The 21,735-nt window shown below is 31.3% G+C and overlaps 1 protein-coding gene and 1 long non-coding RNA gene across 3 annotated transcripts in view; one reads left to right on the forward strand and one right to left on the reverse strand.

Moving 5' to 3' along the window:
- The window catches only part of LOC139481445 (uncharacterized), a 24,749-nt gene continuing 3,014 nt past the window's right edge, over nt 1-21,735 (reverse strand). The window contains exons 2-5 of the long non-coding RNA XR_011654620.1: nt 9,324-9,412; nt 2,700-2,752; nt 1,791-1,889; nt 1-452 (exon numbers count right to left, since the gene is read on the reverse strand). This is a non-coding gene — a long non-coding RNA (uncharacterized lncRNA). The remainder of the gene's footprint in view (nt 453-1,790; nt 1,890-2,699; nt 2,753-9,323; nt 9,413-21,735) is intronic.
- The window catches only part of LOC139481444 (cytochrome P450 10-like), a 16,821-nt gene continuing 13,666 nt past the window's right edge, over nt 18,581-21,735 (forward strand). The window contains exon 1 of one of the 2 annotated variants that reach the window (XM_071264775.1): nt 18,581-19,003. The gene's annotated coding sequence lies outside the window, so the exon portion shown is untranslated. The remainder of the gene's footprint in view (nt 19,004-21,735) is intronic. The other variant, XM_071264777.1, reaches the window with a different exon arrangement.

A 21,735-nucleotide genomic window follows, 5' to 3' on the forward strand; every position in this document is an offset into this window, starting at 1 on the left:
GAAAATTTAGGATTTATTTTTATAAGTCTTAAGCTTACAAGATCTTTCAACTTGAGATATTGCTGTCAAGATATTTTTCGTCGTTTTAACAGACGTGGGAGTAGATTCAAGCTTGATGTTCACACATGACGCCATGTATTTGGTTATGACTTAGTTCAATTTCCTTATTAAGATTAATACAGAGCAAATTTATTGTGTATGCTGTATATGTCCTTTGTGTCTTAATATTGTATGTGTTGTTATTGCTATCATTGTCGGCAAAAAGCTTTACAGAGCTTATGATTGTAGTATTTAATGTAACCCGACTTATTTTATTTTATCTTTTCTTATCTTATCATCTTTTTTTAATTGAAAGAAGTTCTGTGCAAGATAAGTTTGATTTCACACAAGATCTTCAAATCTCCATTCATTTTTTATTTCTTTGCTGTATAGAATAGTACTAAGTACAGACTCTGAAATGAGAATGCAGGTTGGTATGAGTTGACAATAGTTGGTTTAGAACTTTGATATACTTTTAGTAACTGCTAGTACTAGTTAATCAGTATTATGAGGAGCCGTTTAACTTGTGCATGTGGATGTGTTGTCTATAATGTTGGTATTACAAAGTTAAGAGCTTTATCTCTTCTACATTTTCTATATAACGTTTGTTATTATATTGGTTATATGTAAAACAAATGCAGTGCTCGATTAATTAAATGACATCGCCTCAAGTATAGTTACCTATACAAAATTTGTCCCAAGTTACACGTTTACGTGTTTTAACGTATAGATATACGGACGCCTAAACTTATAAAATGTTATTTTTAATTGACCAATTTATTATAAGTCCTGAAGGGAGTACAGGTGAATATGTACCGACAACGATCCAATTTTTAACCTTCACTTGAAAATAAAACTGTTCATGATGTGTATGATTATATGACAACATATCATCTCATATTTAATACCGTTCAGTACACTTGTACTATAAATCTTTTAATAAAAAAAAATCTAGAAAACTTCGCAAAGTGCTTTTTCTTTTTGTCTTTTAGAATGTTCTGTATGAGTTCTGCTTCATACGAGTACAAAATCAAATCGGCCAGTAGGGTGCACAATTTGTATCCATTGGAATCCCCAGAGATATAACTAACAGTAGGAGGCACAATTCGTATCCAGTGGAATCCCCAGAGATATAACTAGCAGTAGGATGCACAATGCGTATCCCTTGGAATGCCCAGAGTTATAACTTACAGAAGTCATTCTAGTTTGATTTGTTCAAGTGAAACTTGAATCTTTTTGTAGTATTAAGGTGGTACCCAACACTTTCACTCAAATTTATTTGACTCGTTTAATTTTCATAAAATTTTGACAAAGTATTTACTTTGACCCTTTAACAAAAAGATATCAATTTCAAAAAATTTGAACCAACCATTTTATCAAAAAAATTACACTTATTATATAGTAGTTTGACAAACACTCATTTTGATCACTGAGAAGCTTACTATTCCCTTAACATCACAATGTTATTAAAACGTTACGCTGACTTTACGGAGTTATCTCCCTGTAGTGTTAGGTACCACCTTAAGTATTTTTCCTTCTGCGTCTGACACAAAAACCGCTGAAACGAAGTTATGAGGAAGATCTTCTGCAATCGACACTACAACGGTTAAACGGTCCCCGTCACAAAGTGGTTGGTCAATAAGCTATGTCGCTGTCTTAGCATAGTCGTATGATGAACACGCTTACCTAGTCGACGCATTCGGTGTCGCTCCCTTTTAAGTTCATGCGATTAATTATTACATTTGTCTTACCTTGATTTGTTTCTTTTTTGTTCATTCAGGAGATTTCAACATCTGTTTACTTATGTTGCCTTATTTTAGAAAACATCACAACGTTTTAAACTTCGTCAACTGAAAAAAATCAAACATACTATCATACATAGTTTTATTATTTCAATCATATTCATAACTGTTACAATTTTTTAAAAACATAGTAAATATACTGTAAACCAACTTATTTTGGCGGATACTTTATTTCGCGTTTTACCTTTTCTAGACAACTTCACAGCTATTAAGTTTCGCGATTTTCTGACAATTTGATGGAGTTTAATAAGGAAAGATCCAACTTTAACATCTTTGCAACGATTTATATTCGCGTTATTTTTCATTGCGAAGGTCGAGAAATAAATCGCTCGCGAAAATAAGATGGTTTACTTTAAGGAATTTTGGTCCTCAATACTCTTCAACTTTGGAATTTATTTGACCTTTTTAACTTTTTTTGATTCGAGCGTCACTGATGCGTCTCTTGTAGACGAAACGCGCGTCTGGCGTACTTACAAAATTAAGTCCTGGTTTCTATATTGAGTTTATTTACAGTAGTTTCAATTCCATTTACAAAGTATTCAACTTATTACAAAAATATTCCAATGACTTGATTTAAATTCTAATTTGATAACGCCGTTCACTAAAATTGATTATAAATATTTTTTGAAAGTATAATTTTATCGGCAAAAAACAAAAGAGTGGGACATTTTGGATTGTTTGTTATATAACAGCTTACAAATTGAGATGTCCTTGTCTTTACAAACTTCATGTTAAAAAAATTACGACATGTGTTTTGTTATGACTTATATCAATTTCCCTATTTAGTTTAAAAGAGAGCACAAAGTTTTGTTTTATTCAACGAAAATTAAGTTTGTCTTAACACGAACTTTATATCACCTTGTTCTCTTTATTTCTTTGCTGTATGGAATCTAGTACTAAGTACACAGACTCTGAAATGAGAATGCAGGTTGGTATGAGTTGATAACAAGGTTAAGAGCTTTATTTCTTCTAATTGTTATTGTAAATTTTCTTTGTAACTTTTGTTACTCTATTGCTCAAATGTAAAATGGATGTAGTGCTCGATTAACTAAATGGAATCGCCTGCAGTATAGAGTGAATTACTCTGTTACTCAAACGATATAAAGGTTTTGAGATCACACGTTTCGATCATTTGTTTCTAACATACGTTTGTAAAGTTTGCCTAAACTTTGACAAACTTTACACTGGTTGAAAATGCGTCTACAGTTTGTTGCTCGTCGTTTGTAAGTACAAAGTACAAACGTTGCATTTCTTTCGATTTTGAACGAAATTGAATTAATTATCTGCACATATTTGTCAACTCAAAAAGACCTCTTGTGGCATAAAAAGAGGTATGCTCCTTATTGCCGTTCTCAATACAATGTCACAAATGAGTATTTAGGTATTGCCCACCTTTTTTTTATTGCTGCTATTTTCGATAAAAAGGCTTTATAAATCACTATCTTCATACATTCATCTGATGAAGACGATAAACTGCAACAAGTTTTATAACCAACAACATGTAAATGCATTTTGACAGTTCAAACAGGGTCTGTAAACTCTGATTTATTAATGCATTTGTTACTACTTTTGTAACGATTAGCAAACTATAACAAACGGCAACAAAGTTTGTCCTGAGTTATTACCAATGTTATTTCAACTGATCGAGAAGAGCGTACATTTTAATATGCATAAGGAGAATATATTTGAAGATGTGTATAATAAGGATGAGTGCCGTAATAATCATTATTGATTTCTAATCACCTTTCAGTGTCGTCAAACGAATTAACAAAAGAATTACCGGACATTTCATTTATGAGTTTATCCCCAAAAAACACCTATCTTCAGACGGACTGGTCGATGAAAAGTAAACCTCACGGCCGACACTCGGCTAACCGAGAGATTGGTCGGTTAATTTATATTGAGTATGCGGCTATATGGGCGATTGGTCTGTTAATCGGGTTGGTTATACGTTTGTTAAGAGTTTATTTAATGTTAAACTCTATTAAATATACAGATTTTTGGCATGTTATAAGAACCAAATCAAAAAAAGAAAAGTGTCTGACAAAATGATATCTATCATAGAACATTTTGCATTTGTAAAAACATTTCTTAGTCTGCGCAGTTTTCAGTAAAACTAAAGGGCGTCGCGCAACTATGTAGTATTTATGCTTATACGCATAGCAATTTTTTGAATAAAAGGCGAAACAAACAAATTTAGATATCATTTAAAGGACAAAAAATAGTACTGTGGTTCTAAAAAATAAATTGACATTAGTAAATATTTCATAATTGTAAAATAACGTGAATAATACCACGTTTTAGTGAAAATTATGGGAATAAAGTCTGTTAATGGGTTGGACAATTAAAATTGTGTCAGTTAAGAGTTATTTAGCCACGACAAATTTAAGAATGAGATGTTCCTGAGTAAACACAAATGACAATACTGTGCCACAGTATCCTAGAAAGAGCATTTTTTTTTTACTTTCTTTGCATTTTATTGAAGGGTGTGTCACTTCAATATAGCGTGATATGTATTGGCCTCTGGAATATGCATGAATTTTTTATTGACGTTTTCAATCAGCCTTAATTTTTGCGTCTGTTTGAAGTAGCACGTTCTCAATTCCGACTGAAAGTGTCTTTCTAATACAACACAGGGTACATATAACGTGTTCTCGTTCACATATGAACATGATATTTGTCACTGGACGTTAAACCCTAATTCGTCAGCATCATCCAATTGGTTCTTTTCTTCTATTACTTAATCATATGTTGTTTACAAATCACTCTAAAGAAGTAAACGGAAAGGAGCGAATGCAGCTACATTTGGTTATTTAAGTTTCAATTAATTTTATTCCGTTTAGTTCCTTTCTACATAAGTGCAGAGCAGAACTACAGTTGTCTATGGTGGTCGGTGAAGTCCATTTCGCATTTTCGCGATTTCGCCTTTCATATTCTATAGGGCGAAAACGCGAAATATCGAAAAGGCGAAATCGCAAAGTCGAAAACGAGAAATCGGTTTCGCATTTTCGCGTTTTCGACTTCGCAATTTCGCGTTTCCGCCATATAGACTATGTAAAGCGAAAACGCTAAAGCGCTAAAACGCAAAATGGCATTAACCTGCCACTTTAGTTGTCCGCATGTAAACTTCTAGAATGTGTCACCAATATAAGTACATCGCAATACGTTACTGTTTCAACAGCCATCGGTGTTTCATGTGTGTATTCTTAAACAAGTATTATTTTTCTCTCGTTTTTAGCAATGTATCACTCTCTACTGTCCTTATATATTATTCTATATTCTGCGTTTCCATCCAGATTCTCGTGTATACCATGAGGGTCCGGATTGGGGGTTTTGTTGATTTCTGTACTCTTTAAATTATTATGTAATTTTTTTCTACATTTTGTTTATCTTACTCATTATTCTTTCTTTCTTTTCATATTTTGTCATCCCAATATATTTTACTTACTGATGTTTAGTTACATTACGACGTTTATCTCTGATTTATATATATTGGTTACCAATGTACATGACAAATTTGTGTCATGCATGACAATTAAGCAGAATCAACATGATATATGCGATCATTCTTGGATGAAATTAATATTACTTTAATATTACACTTTTTGAAACCATTTTTATCAATTTTCAATTTTATGTGTTGTTTCCGTATATGCTATGTTTTATTGCTCATGTGGTGTTTTCGTACATTTTAGCCGCTCGTCTTGAGCCTACTCATTTGATCCGATAACACCCCATATAGCAATAAAAATATACTTTTATTGCCATTCATAACTCTTAACAGACCAATTAACAGACCGAGTTGTATACATCCGACCCATTAACAGACCAGGTTTTAAATAAAGATTGATTTATGTCACCAAAATACAGATTTTCGTGTAGATTTTTCACACAATGATATCAATATGGTTAACAAACATAATTCCTTTCTTTTTTCGATGTTCAAAATATTGAATGCAGGTAAATTTAACCAATGTGTCATTTTGTGTACATTTTATGTGTGTAAAATGTGTATAAATTTATTGATGAGTAACCCGCCTTTTCATTTTATAGATCGTACATCGAAGCTAGAAAAATAATAATTACACCACTGAATTCAGTACATTGAATTGTTTTGTTAGACATGAATACTTTTTATGATGAAAATATATTTAGAAAGTTATACTATGAAACATGCTGAACTTTCAATGATTTTCTCGATAACACCTGATTAACAGTCTTTAGCCAACCCGATTAACAGACCAACCGCCGATATAGCCGCATACTCAATATAGATTAACCGACTAATCTCTCGGTTAGCCGAGTGTCGGCCGTGAACCCGGCCAAGTCAAGTGAAATAAATAACGTTATACACCTTTACGTGTTTTACTTATAATTATACGGATGCATAAACTTATAGGGTGTTATTTTCATTTGACGTATTTATGATAAATCCTGAAATAACTAGCTGAATATACACGTGAATACAGGTACATATGTACAGCCACTGACCCATCTTTTAACCTTCACTTTAAATAAACTAAAACAGTTCATGATATATATGAATACATGACAGCATGTCATCTCATACTTTATACCTTTCAGTACACTTGCACTGAGAACAGAGTACTCTAAAGTTTTGTATTAAAAACAAATTGCAAAGATAATCTGTCAATGTTTGCATTCATCAAAAATGTGTTCCTAATTTTGTGCTCATTTTTAGTTTAAAGTATGCAAAAGATTAATACAGCATGTTTGTGATTCGTATGATAATATAAATATTAATTACAAATGTATTTTTAACATATTTGCATACGACACTTTTTTCAATTGACCGGTGTCAACATGCAGTTTTATATTTTGTATAATGCACAAAATATACCTTTTTTTCATTGATATTTTCCGATTCGTCTCTAAGATAGAAAAATATCCGATCATCATCACAAGCAAACATAAAGGAAGTTGAGAAACTATTCATGTACAACTTTTACTTTGCTATTCCTGATCCATTTAAAATCGTACTTTAATAATCTTGATTATTTTCGTAAGGGATTAAATATGTAAACTTTCGTCTTATCTTCTTTCAAGTATCTTAACATGTTTTAAAATGGAAATTAGCTACGATGTAGACGAAAAACATATATGCTTTTTTGTTTGCTTTAAACAACTAGAAAATCCGAATATAGATACATATTTAGCTATTAGCAGTCCATTAAGTCGAATTCCTTAAAATATTGTAGATTCATCTATGTTTTTAGGTATAAATTATCGGGAAAAGTTGAAAGTTGTATTTGTGAATATTTGATTTAGTGTGTTTTAGAAAGTTTACCTACAATTTATATAAATTTTGAATAACGTTGAACTTTTAATTTAAATTCAAGGTTTACATGTAACCAGCAAAACCTTGTAGATCATGGTCATTCATCAAAAAGCTTCCATGACATGAAATCAAATTACCCTAGCAAAATCGTCATTTTAGGGATGACTGTGCTGGGATTTTATATTTAACTAAGGTCATTTGACCACATTATGTTCAGAGGTCATCTTGACGGATGATTGGATGACATATAGAAAAGTACGCACGAAGTGCTAAAGCATAACATGAAAGATCATGTACTGTCAATTTAAAAAAAAAAAAAAAAAAATAAAAAAAATAATTTACGTTTTAGTTTGTTACAAATCAAATATGAGAATTTTTGTCAACTTGATGAATATCAATTTGACAGATATTGCTCCTATAAGTGTACAATTAGAATCGTTCAAAGAAACTTAAACTCACTAAGTTAAACCTTGAGAGTGATCGTAGGCTATTACTTATACTCACTAAGTTTAACCTTGAAAGTGATCGTAGGCTATTACTTATACTCACTAAGTTTAACCTTGAGAGTGATCGTAGGCTATTACTTATACTCACTAAGTTTAACCTTGAAAGTGATCGTAGGCTATTACTTATACTCACTAAGTTTAACCTTGAAAGTGATCGTAGGCTATTTTCAGAACTTGATAACAAGCATTCTCATAGTTCTTCACTCCAAATTGATGACTAATAGGAAGACCTTTTTCTAATCTTTTCTTAATTTCAGTTTTCCCCTCTTGGTGGTTATTGTCCGTTATCTTCCTCAAATTAAGTGTTAATTTCTCAGGTGCAATTTACGTGTTGACGTCTCAGATTTCAATGAAAGCTTAATCATTTCAAAAGTTTACAACAAAAAAGTAGAATAAAATTAATGTTCTAAATCTCTTTTACTCAGTTTTTTTTCAGGAGTAATGCCCTAAAATTCTTTCCTTTGCTTTAAAAGATAGTTATCAAAAGTACCAGGATTATAATTTTATACGCCAGACGCGCGTTTCGTCTACATAAGACTCACCAGTGACGCTCAGATCAAAATAGTTAAAAAAGCCAAATAAATACAAAGTTGAAGAGTATTGAGGACCCAAAATTCCAAAAAGTTGTGCCAAATAAGGTAGTCTACTCCTGGGGTAAGAAAATCCTTAGACATATTGCTTCAACTTTGTTGTAAAAAAATGTCTGGTATTTTTTTGTACTAAGATATCAATGTCTTTTAAAAAACAAGACGAAATGTTTCTTTTGTTGTTGCAAACAAAATACTTTTTCTATTTCACTAGAACATATTTTTCGTCGCGTTTTATTTTTGTTGTTGTTCAATATCTAGTCTTAAGCAGCGCTCGATGCTATCAAAATCGATGTCGTCATCATTTGATAAAATATGATTAAAAGTTTGCTATTGCTTTAAATAAATGCAAGCACACTTTCAATTTTTACATGTACGTATATGCTGAACTAGTATACTTTATTGCTTTGGGGCCAGCTGAAAACCGCCTCCGGATGCGAGATTTTTTCGCTACATTGAAAACCTATTGGCGCACTTTGGCTGTTTTCTGCTCTTTGGTCGGGCTGTTGTCTGTTTGATATATTTCTCGGTAGTTTGTTGGCTGTCATATTGGTAATACATAGTAATCACATCATTGTCCCCCAGTCTCTTGTTGCTAATTGTTTCACAAACACTGCTTCTGTATGTCCACATTATTTGTTTGATATTGAAAGCTTTCTATAAACGGCGATTTTGGTTACTTTTTCTATGTACCTTGCTATTGAAAGCCTTTTTACGAACCGTTGTTTTTTCTATGTAACTTGCGTTTTATAATGACCAAGTTATTAATGTAAATATAACGGAATTTGATGAGACTGTCATCAAAGTGAGAGGGTTAGCGCTATAAAACCAGGTTTAATCCACCATTTTCTACATTGGAAAATGCCTGTACCAAGTCAGGAATATGACAATTCTTGTCCATTCGTTTTTTTATGCGTTTTGTTATTTGATATTGCCATGTGATTATGGATTTTCCGAATTGATTTCTTCTAAGTTCAGCATTTTTGTGATTTTACTTTTTACAAATAGGAAGGGATCATTGCCCACATAATTGAATAAAATCGCTGATGATAATTGCTATTATTGCTTTAATTTATCCATTACTACGTACCACTTATCTGTTTCTTTATTCACTATTCATTCTATACACGGAAAAGTAGGTACATTTGTACTGCCTTATTTTTCACCTGTGGCTGTAAGCTGAAACAGATTATATATAGTTCTTTATAATATGAATGTATACATGTTAGCATGTTATCGTATTTGATATATTTGTCAGTTAATATCATTAAGTACATATGTGCTCTAAATATAATAATGTGAATGTTTATTCAAAATATTACGTTATACTAACTTCATGTCTGTAATATCAAATATTCTGTTTAATCGTGCGCCCTGGTTTAGTTGCTTGTATGGTATATTATAGATTTATAAAGTCCTTTATTGAGAATGGTATGCTTTTTGTGTACTTAATTGTATAAAGCAGGACTTTGGTTTTCCGTTTTGAATTATTTCACAGTTCTATTATAGTTAACTATATTAAATGAGTTGTGATAATTATTAAAAGTCGTACTTCAGTTTGTAATTGTTAACATCTGTGTCCTGTTGTCTGAATTGATACGTTACTTTTAAAGGGAAATTTTGCGCAAAAATCTCCGAAGATACCAGGTCTCTGATTTTGTATGCCAGATGTGTTTGTCGTCTTCTTCAAACTTATCAATAGTAATCGAATTAAAACATTTGGAAAACCAAATCTAAATTGAAGAGCATTGAAAACCAAATAAAACCAAACATTACGAAAAATTGTGCTAAATCTTGCTTAAGCCATCTATGCCTAAAAGGAGCAATTAAAATTTTGATTCTGGAATGTTTCCCTTTTGGTGGCATTTAATATAGTTAAACAAATATTCATCGGATATACAAAGCATTGACACGAGCGAACACATACTATAGGAAATATTACTTTTTGTTATTTTTGTCGTTGGGTTAAATTTTCATTGATATATAGCCCAGATTCCGTTGTATTCATATTTTGCCAGGAAACTCGTTATTCTTGTGATATATAACTTTAGATTTGAACTTTTTAATTTAGGTTGACATTTTGTTAGCTTGGTATAAAATATCTGTCAAAATAAGCTTTTCCAAAAAAAAAAAAAAAATAAATAAAAATACAACTGTTTCTTTTATCAGTCTTTTGTAATTTATATTGTCGCCTTTTTACTGTTTATAGACGACACACATGTAAACCGCACCGCGATCAAATTCAGAGCTGTTTTGTAATCGCATTTCCATTCTTGCATAATTTACCTATCCACGTGCAGATGTTTAAAAAAGGTTCTAATCTTGAAAGGACAAATTATCCATTCCAAATGTAAAAAAAATTATGTAATCATGCTGTTGGTTTTGGTTGCAGAAAAAGTGGTAAGAACGCTTTTTCATATATATTTATTTAGTAGTCTTGCTTACGATGTTTAAAACACTATATTGTTTTGAAATTCTCAAAGTATACTCAAGTGGTACATTTACAAGTCAATTTAAAAGTAAGGTCTTTTGCAGTGTGGTTGAAGCCATTGTTTGTGATTGCAGCATTATAAGTTGTTAAGCAATTTAAAAATTTCAAATGATATTGTCAATGAGCTACTTCCCTAAATATTTTCTATAGGGTACATAAATGGCAAAATGTTTTGAAAAGCAATGAAATTTAAAAAATACACTTATGAACTATTGAACATGAAACTAATAATCTATGGGGCAACCGACTTTGATTACTGTTTTTTTAAGTGGATATCATATATTTCAAAAGTAAGTAAACATAAAATACAACCAGGGATTTATTGTCTTATCTTGGAAATGATCGTGTTTAAATTTTTTTATTGTTATTCTTGAAAATATACTCATATATGTTATGATGGTATGATACTAAACCCCTAACGGGAAGGATTGTGCCTGATGTTCATATGATGAAATCCTAATCTTTCAGTCAGTTTAATTGAAGTCTGGAGCTGGCATGTCAGTTAACTGCTAGTAGTCTGTTGTTATTTATGTAATATTGTCATTTTGTTTATTTTCTTTGGTTACATCTTCTGACATCAGACTCGGATTTCTCTTGAACTGAATTTTAATGTGCGTATTGTTATGCGTTTACTTTACTACATTGGTTAAAGGTATAGGGGGAGGGTTGAGATCTCACAAACATGTTTAACCCCGCCGCATTTTTGCGCCTGTCCCAAGTCAGGAGCCTCTGGCCTTTGTTAGTCTTGTATTATTTTAATTTTAGTTTCTTGTGTACAATTTGGAAATTAGTATGGCGTTCATTATCACTGGACTAGTATATATTTGTTTAGGGGGCCAGCTGAAGGACGCCTCCGGGTGCGGGAATTTCTCGCTACATTGAAGACCTGTTGGTGACCCTCTGCTGTTGTTTTTTATTTGGTCGGGTTGTTGTCTCTTTGACACATTCCCCATTTCCATTCTCAATTTTATTTTATTGTATTTAAAAATGCAACAGCTATCGATTATTCATGAATCAAAAAGTAAAATAACAAACATACCGAACAAGAATGAAAATTCAAAACAGAAAGTCTCTTAACAAATGACAAATCAAAAGCCCAAACACACCAAACAAATGGAAAACAACTGTCATATTCCTGACTTGGTACAGACATTTTTTTAGTGCAGAAAATGGTGGATTAAACCTGGTTTTATGGCTAGCTAATCTTCTCACTTGTATGACAGTCTCATATATTTCCATTATCTTGACAACCATGTGTTAGCAAACAAACAAAGTTAACAGGTAGAAATGTCAATATACAATGGATTTCAGGGAATGTATTGATATGTTCCATTTCTTTGGAGATAAATCAAATTGTAAATAAAGGCAAATTTTACGCTTTATGTGAAATAGCAATAAAACAAGGTAGCCATTTCCTTAAAGTTATTAAACCTAAATGACAGCTCGACCCCTTTCCTAAAAAAACAAACTTTTCTATAGATTAGATTTTGTTTTTTTCTTGAAATTATCATTTTCCCTGTAAAATGTATCTAAAATTGCATTAAGCGTTCGTTGAAAATAGGTATAAAATCGGCATAAAAACTAATGTCCTTAAAAATGGATTCTATCGTTTATTATTTTTAAGTGTTTGTCAACCTAAAGAATTACTTGTGAAGTTAGGTTGTTGTTTCTCTGACGTGAATCACGAATCTATATGCATTCCTTTCTGTTGCAAAAGAAGCACCTTAAAGAAAAAAACAATTAGCAGAAAGCTAAATGTTCTTTTGATGAGCGATATAAAGCATAAATTGTGGTACATTTTTAAAGAAGAATACGGTAATTATTTAACTTTTGAGATCCCAATCCATATAAAGCTATACTTAATTACCATTGACCCTAAACCTTGCCCTAACCCTTACACAATCCCTAACATTAAAACCTAACCTTAACCTCGAATAACCCTTAACCTAACCATCACCATAATGAACAATGCCCTTAAAGTATAGGGACCCCTAAAATGAAGGAAGGCCGAGAAATTTGGTATGGAGATCTAAGAATAAGCATTATAATCTTTAGGATGACGATATTGGTAACGAAAATGAAATATAATAGTTGTCATCTTTGACACTGATAAACGGTCATCCATGTCATAAGTGCATTCTTAAAACTTCCATAGTTGTGATTTTCAAGTTTACCAATGAGAACCCTTTTAGCAAGATAGGAAATATCTAAAGAACGAGCAGAAATTACAAATCAGAAGCAGCTAGAATTTTATAGTTCAAATGCAATGGATAGGTGCGATCAATACTTTGAAAGTGAAGGCATAGAATACTGTTAGTTTTTTCCCTTTTTTTGAGAATCAAGTATTTAATCGCAAATGAAGTCCAGCTTTTTTACGAGATCAGTTTTAGAGATTGCTTTAAGAATCTGACAATCCAAGAACAAGACATTTTCTATAACAAAAATGAAAAAAATACCACAATACAAATTATTCTATCATCTTTAAGAAAAACGACTGTGCAGGGATACAGGCGATCCCCTCTATCTGTTAAATGACGCCATAAAGGCGTGCAAAATTGACGAATGTTTTAGGTGAAGGACATAACTCGAAAGTGGTCTATTGGACAATCGAGTATTATCAATCGAAGTAGGCAGACAAGGCCATGACAAAAAGAAGTCAAAAATCCTAAAAAGATGAAAAGACAAACAAGTCCAAATAACACAACACAGAAAACAACTTTGAGTAGCACGAAACCAAATAAAACATGAACGTATACTCAGATAGTGTAATACATGGTTGGAGGTACTTACATTTGTTCCATTCTTATAGCAACTGAATTGTACACTTAAAAGGATACTAGTTTTTGAAATTACTACTCATATTGGATAGTTAAACATACGTCACCACTCACATGTACCCACAAAAAGACAAACACTTTCTAAAAGCACAGGGTTCAGATAGCCCGAATTTGTGAAGGTTCACAATGTTGTGGTTTTAACAATTTTTGCGTGAGAACAAATTACTCCCTTAATTATCAAAACCGTTTGCATTAAAGTAAACCCAATTACAAAAAAATGAATTATAAATCCCTTATATCTTTATCAAGCAGTTGCATACAAATACAATGGGTTTTATTCTTGTCAGTGTATTTTTGACTTATAAGATTGAATGTCCCTTCGGTAACTTTCGCCTCTCTTTAAGGGACAATAATATATTTATGTATGTAGCCGCACAACTCGCCCAGACCTTAATTGCATTGCACATTATGACATAACATCAAAGATGCTTGATCCGGCCTTAATAATTTTGAACCGGACTTATCACTGGCGTTATAATGTTTGTCTCAATGCTGATAAGTTTGACCCGAACTTATTTTAAAATTCCTCTTCCGGTTTCATATAGTTGTTAACATAAATCTTAATCCCGATTGTTAAAACCTAAAGGAGTTCGAATGCTGAAGAGTACTATAATATACTAGTAAAGCAGTTCAACAGTTTTAGACATGTTCATAAAATCAACATACTGTTTCGCACTATATAATCATGTGGATGACAATGGTGCAATAAGTACATGTGCACTTAACGGACGTTTTTATCCTAAACGAATTAATTTGTTTCTGAAATATAATATACAGAACAAAATTCGATAGAACTAGAATTTTTGTTTAGAATGTCCTTCATATACATTTGTTCGATAATAACTAATAAGACAACCATTTTCAGACAACTATAATTTTTCCACATGTTCAGAATATGCTATAAAGTTGATATACCCTTGCATACACATGAACTTATAATTTTAGTAACGATTAAACGACTTTAACAAAACGATTCTGGTGGTAAATAATTCAGGTGGAAATCGGTCCTACATTTTTTACCCTTTGAACTTTTGTTTATCTATAGACCAGATCCTAATTGTATGCTTAATGTATATCATATTTAGATGGATGACTTCAAACGATAAAATTGAGATCTACTTCAAATACACTTTTATAATAAAATAAACATAAATATTGACATATAACTTTTGACTCAGTTTTTAAGATAATAATTGCAGGTTATATGTTCCTGTTTGTCATATTATGGTACATGATTCTCAACAATGGTGATACATAAACTCTGTATGGCAACCCCCATTAGACTGATTCGACACAATTTGTGAATAAATTTAACGACTGATTGTAATAACATTAAAAGTTCCAGAATCATATATCAACACATTTTACCTTGATATCAACAGTAAATATCCAAAATGCTCAATAAAATACTCCAAAATAATATCAAAGTTAAACATTACAAAAATGGAAAAAATATTGGTCAAGAAGATAACAGAGATCAAGGCGTTAGACATGCAAATAATCAAAACCTTCATAAAAGAATTAACACTTTTGTTTTACATTCGGTAGTAGAATAGCAAATGACAAGAAGTGGAAATCAATCAAGAAAAAAAACTCTGATATCTGTCAAACAAACGACCCCTCCTCCATCATAAACAAAAAAATCATAACACCACAAGACTATTTCAATATTTTTTTGTAGTTACAGATAAATAAACTCATCATAGATACCAGGATTAAATTTTGTATTTACGCCAGATGCGCGTTTCGTGTACCTGAAATATTCTAGTAAAATATCTTTTGGGTTTTTCTCATATCTTGATATTGATGATAAGCTCTTAAACATGTTAAAATAAGGATATTTTTGCAGTTTTGCATTGAAAGCAAGAATTTAAAGCCCAAAAGCTAACATCTAAAATTCCAAAAATATAAATACTGACAATCTGACAGAATAAAGTCTTGTGAACATGTGAATGATGTTATTTGATAAAAAGTTTATACCTTTTAATTTTCGAATTCAAAGGACAGAAAGTGGTCTTACAATACCTTCTCGTCAGTTGTCTTTCTGATTACACTATCGATAGTTTTGAATTTTGCATTTCATATTTGCTTTAGACCTTCGATTTTTTAAATTAATAATTGTAGAAACAGACAAAATGATCGCTTTTGGAGATCTTGTCACGTAAATTTAGATGTAAAGAGCAATTAGCCTTATCTTATCCATTTTTTTTTAAACATGACTTATACTTATATTCTTATGTGGTTGACTATTATTTAAAGGAGAAAGGTTGTTTGCAACATGCCATTTTTTATATTCAAAATATATTTTAATTTTGACTTGTTAACGATGTTCCAGTGACATCGCCCAACATTGCTGCACTAACATGACCAGACTATAGCTTTCTATTCACTTAAAGTGGTACCTTACACTACAGGGAGATAACTATGTAAAGTAATCTTAACGTTTTAATAACGTTGCTGATGTGGGATGATCAAATAATTGCTAAATCTGATAATATTAGTAAGAATGTCAAGAAATGTTTAAGTGAGAAATTTATGTTGAACTGGAGTAATAATGTTATGAATTCTGCAAAATGTCTTAATTACAGAATATACAAATCTGATTTTTGTTTTGAGAAATATTTATCGTTGTTACCATCTGATCTAAGAATGTATTTATGTAAATTCCGTTGCCTTAGTAATAAATTGCCCATTGAAACGGGCAGATTTTTTAATATTGATAGAATTGAAAGACATTGTAATCTTTGTAATGCTAAGGAACTTGGTGATGAGTTTCATTACTTATTCAAATGTACCTTTTTCAACAATATAAGAGCTAAATTTTTACCTTTAAAAATATGTAATAACCCAAATGTTTTAAAATTTAAAGAATTGATGAATACATCAGATTTATTTATACTTACTGGAATAGCAAAGTTTTGCAAAAGTGTTATTAAAACCTTTTAATACATGTGCTTAATCATGTTACTATAATTTGTACTTCCTGTCAAATATCTGCATTAATTATATATACTATTATTGCACCTTTGTTAACCATGTTGTTCTAATGTAAATATGTTCACACTTTTATTGTTTGTTAAAAATGTTGTACTAACATACCCAATGTGGGGGCTTTAGTGAAATAAAATGTCTTATGTCTTATGTCTTTTATGTCTTATGTTGCGTTGTAAAGGGAATATTAGGCTTCTCAATGATCAAAATTGGTGTTGGTTAAACTGCTATATAACCAGTGTTATTTTTCTGACAAAATGGTTGGTTGGAAATTTTTGAAATTTTTATATTTTTGTTAAAGGGTCAAAGTAAATACATTGTCAAAACTTTATGAAAATTAAACGAGCCAAATTAATTTCAGTGAAAGTGTTGGGTACCACCTTAACAGTTATAGTTTTGTAGATAGAAATATTTCACTGTATCTACATTTTAGAGTCAACTAAAGGAACGTGGCATACCTCATGAAAGAATACATAGAACATAATGTAGACTAATAATTTAATATGAAGCCAACTTTTAATATTCTATGATATTTCCTGTTTCCTCTCTCACTTTTGTCTGCTACCGATTAATTTCAGTCTGCTTTATCCTTTTAACTAAAAAACGAAAAACAAATATGACAAAAAAGCAACCGACGTGACAACCCCTGAATTACGACTTTGGACACGAAAATACAGAATGGGGTTATGTAAAACATGTTTGTTACTGCTCAACCATTCCCTAGCATGGGACATAAAACAAACAACAGTAAAAGTCGGTTTGAAAGTGCTATACTCCACAGATCGATACATAGCACACAGATAAATTTACAAAAAGACCAAAAATACAAAGTTCCGAAGCAGAGTACTCGCAGTTACTGGAAGCTCGTGTTTTAGTCGATGTCAACTAATGAATACACCGAGTCTTCCCAGACAAATATTTCATCAATACAAATCTAACGGGCTGTATGTAAGGACGTCAACACGTCTGATTAAAAAAAGGCCGTTTACAATGCAAAACAAAGAAGTATTGGCTGAATAGGACCATATAATATAATTGTACAGCAAAACATAATTAGTTATGTTTTAATTTGTTAAAAACAAAATCAACCGATGAATATAATAATCAAATATATGACTGCCATGTTAAGTTGATGTTATTTCAGAATAATTATAAAAATAAGAAGATGTGATATGATTGCCAATGAGACAACTCTCCACAAGAGACCACATGACACAGAAATTAACAACTATAGGTCACCGTACGGCCTTCAACAATGATTAAAGTCCATACCGCATAGTCAGCTATAAAAGGCCCCGCAATGACAAATGTAAAACAATTCAATCGAGAAAACTAAGTGTATTGAAAGGATCTGTATGTTAACACGGAGTGTATCTAAACTGATAGGCTCTATAAACAGTTTCACCTTAACATTAAGATGCGATGTCTCGTTGTCATCAAATTTATACAGGTACAATAACACTTTCAAACTAACTATCTTTAGTAGAGATTTCAAGTAATTTGTAGTAACGAATACCCGACTTACTAAATTAACAGTTATACATAGATTATACATAGATCGTACCGACATTGACATAGCGAACGAGTTTGGAAATATACACACCGTAAGAAGGGGCCACAGGAATGAATTCCAGTTATCTCCCGTTTGATGCTAGTGTTTTAAATGAAGAATAAATAGCGAAGCATGATGTTTCGTATACTAGGTAGATATTACATTTCATTTACATGAACTTCCCAATACCTTACTAAACAATTGGTAAAGGCATTTGAGGTAGTTTTTTTTTATCAACATAACTAAGGTACCGAAATAAGAACATAAGACACAGGAAACGAATTTATGAATCCTTGTAAAAACACAAGTTATCTTTTGATATTTGCAGTTTTCATTATTATATAGTGTATTCCCATATTTTTCATGTTCTGTACTTATGATGTTTGTACCTAAAGGATAATGTGAGTGTGACATAAGATCATTTTCCTTGAATGATCTCATCTATTCATAACCTTGACAGTACTTTATTAACTAGAACTCAGGCTTAGGTTGTGAACGTATGTAATCTACTGTTGCCGCCTCATTAATATACGTTCGATACAACTCTATATTTTTATATCGAAAATGAATTGGAACATGAGCACAATATGTGGGTTGAACTTTCTTGGAAAACATGTTAATAAATTCAAAATAGGCGGTACCTTTTTGCTGTGCAACATAGCATATGATTATGATAATTTAAGAAAATAATAGTCAGTAATGAAATGAAAATCTATTATTGGAGGATTATTATCATAATGCTGTATATATCCATATATAAATTGGATAATACACCTAATGAAGTACAAGCAGTATACCATTCGACAGTCTACTTTTACTTTCATCGAGTATATTAAAATCGTAGAATTGATCAAACTATTTCATTCATACGGAGTTTATTTTGTATAAACGAAAGTAAGGTATGTTTATTATTCTTGTCTATAGTAGTGAACACATTTTTCGTGATTACATAGAACATTAAGTACAAGTTTGATACATGATAAAGTCTTATTGTCGATTTGTATCCCCTTTTTAGAATAAAATGTGCATTTGGCATCATTTTACGAGGTGATACTGTGACACCTTCAATGTTTCCATTTATACACGGCGTTTTGAAAAATAACTGTAAATAATTTGTTTTTTTTTATAAATTCCTGAAACACTGACACAATTTATATTAATTCTTAGTTACTTTTAAAATTTTGTCGTTGTTTAGTTTACGTTGAGGGTTGCCCATGTATAACTTTTTTTCTACTATATTTTTTGTTAAAAAAAATAAAGTTCAAATTAACTACATCGGACTCAATTATGCTGACAGTTCAGTATAAGATCATTTTAGTTTACCTTTTATTTTTGTTATATTTAGTGTTCAGATTTCTTCGGCTTCTTCGTTTTCCTTTTAATGCTGAATGTATTTTAAGATTAGAAGAAAATATGCCATAGGTCAATAATTAGTCCCAGTAAAAATATTCTGACAAGAATCCCTCGCGTTTGTTATAGACATTTATTTTATTAGCATGACATGTTTTATTGTAATTGTTGTTAAATATTGTAGTTCCATTGCACGAATGAAATGGCGATTATATAAGAGCGTTCTATTTAATTCTTGACGCCTAAAAAAACGTTTCTACTTTTTATTCGTGGCGCTTAAAAGATCATGTTTTTTTTTTATTCTGCCGGTCATATAATCGTGTTTATTTTTTTTATTCGAAGCATTAAGATGACCATGTATACTTTAATTCGTTGCACTTAACCACAACTGCTTACTTTTATTCGTGGTGCCTAGGTCATTGTGAATTATTTTATTCATGAGGCTTGGATGACCGTGTTTCTTCAACTTTGTACTTGTTTGAATTTATAACTATTTTGATCTGAGCGTCCCTGATGAGTCTTATGTTGACAAAACGTGCGTCTGGCGTATTAAATTATAATATTGGTACCTATTCACAATTAATCGTTTGATGTTTCGTTTTTCTATTAAAAATCATTGTTTCTTTGGTAAACGGCAGCGAATGTTTGTGCAATGGTCTTAGGATTTTATTTTAATTGTCTGCGATGTCTAAGACATAAATTCACTCATTATTTTCTTTGATTCTGTAAACAGACTTTTTGACAGAATAATGAAAATCGTCGTCATAAGACAAAAAGTTGACAATTAACAAAAGAATTCGTCAGTATTGTTAAAATAAATTATTTATGCTCCCAATACAGGGAACTATGTCACAAGTCGAAATTTGTGTGGTCTACAGATTCCAAAGGTTAACGAACAGACCAGTTTTGATATCAATTATTTTCTTCTTCTATAAATGAAAGGGAACAGAATTTTTAAAATGTGAAGATGAAGTAAAATTTGATTTAATTGACGATGTCAACTATTTATGAATAGATAGAATCAATATTGTATTTACGATTTGGGATAGAAACACATGTGTTTTTATCATTTAAAAAATCAATACTATGTACGGAACATTAAATACAAGAAGAACTTTGTTAACAATAATTACTTACTGAGCGTTATGTATTGACTAAATGTGACAAATTATAAACCGGGTCATATAATATTGTATACTTATATATATACATGTATTCTACGTCTCGTTATTCTTACCAAGGACGTATGTACTATTAGAATATATTTATAGTCATATTCGTGTTTGACCAAATGAATCTTTGGATTTTGTTTAAAGAATAAAAAGCAATTATTACAATGATATTTATAATAAAAATAGGAATACAACTTAATCTAGATGCAAAGATTAAGCATGAGAACAAATACGAACACAATTAGGAATATGTACTGAATGAAAAAAAAGAATATAGAAAATTGATGCGATTTTATTGGCAAAACTACTGATTTATGTAGGAACACAAAATAGGACACATTTGTAAAAAAGGCAATTACTTATATATATATACAATGATTAACAGAAATTTCAATTAATGTCGGACTAATGTGTTTAATTGACTGACAAATGTATAAGATTTAGGAGATAACTGTATTGTATTTTAAGCTCCGACGGCATCAATTGGGGATTTGATGGTCGCAAATTAATTTTACTGGCGACGCGTTAGTGGAGACAGTAAACGGGTATTTGCGACCATCAAATCCCGAATTAACGGTCGGTTTTTATTGATGAAGGAATGCGGAGCGACCGGAGTACCCGGAAGGAAGCAACGAGAATCGATAGAAACACTAACAGTCCTAGTTAATTCAGATTGAAAACTAGCACACCTACCACTTACGGGGATTCGAACTCATAACCTCAGATTTGACAGGCTATTTATAAAATATTGATGAACTACTTGGACTAATCGGCCACAGAGGCTCCCCAAAAAAAGAGGAACAATGAACATGACAGAGAAATATGAGCAACATATAACGACAGATAACTCTAGTTCCGGATCATTATTTTCTTCCCCGAGTGAAGCTTACATCTTGCAACTTGTAGGATAATAGATACAGTTTAAATTTTTTTTATTTTCTTTTTAATCCAAAATTTCTATTAAAGCTTATCTTGCAATCATTTGTTTTATCGTACAACAATGACAAAATGGTCAGCAAAGGGTTTTTACTACTTAGAAAAGTATCAACTTGATTTTATTTTTACTACAAATGTACCTATCGATTGTCTTTAAATACAACAATTTAAGC

The sequence above is a fragment of the Mytilus edulis genome, chromosome 7 (genome assembly GCF_963676685.1).
Source record: "Mytilus edulis chromosome 7, xbMytEdul2.2, whole genome shotgun sequence".
NCBI lineage: Eukaryota > Metazoa > Mollusca > Bivalvia > Mytilida > Mytilidae > Mytilus > Mytilus edulis.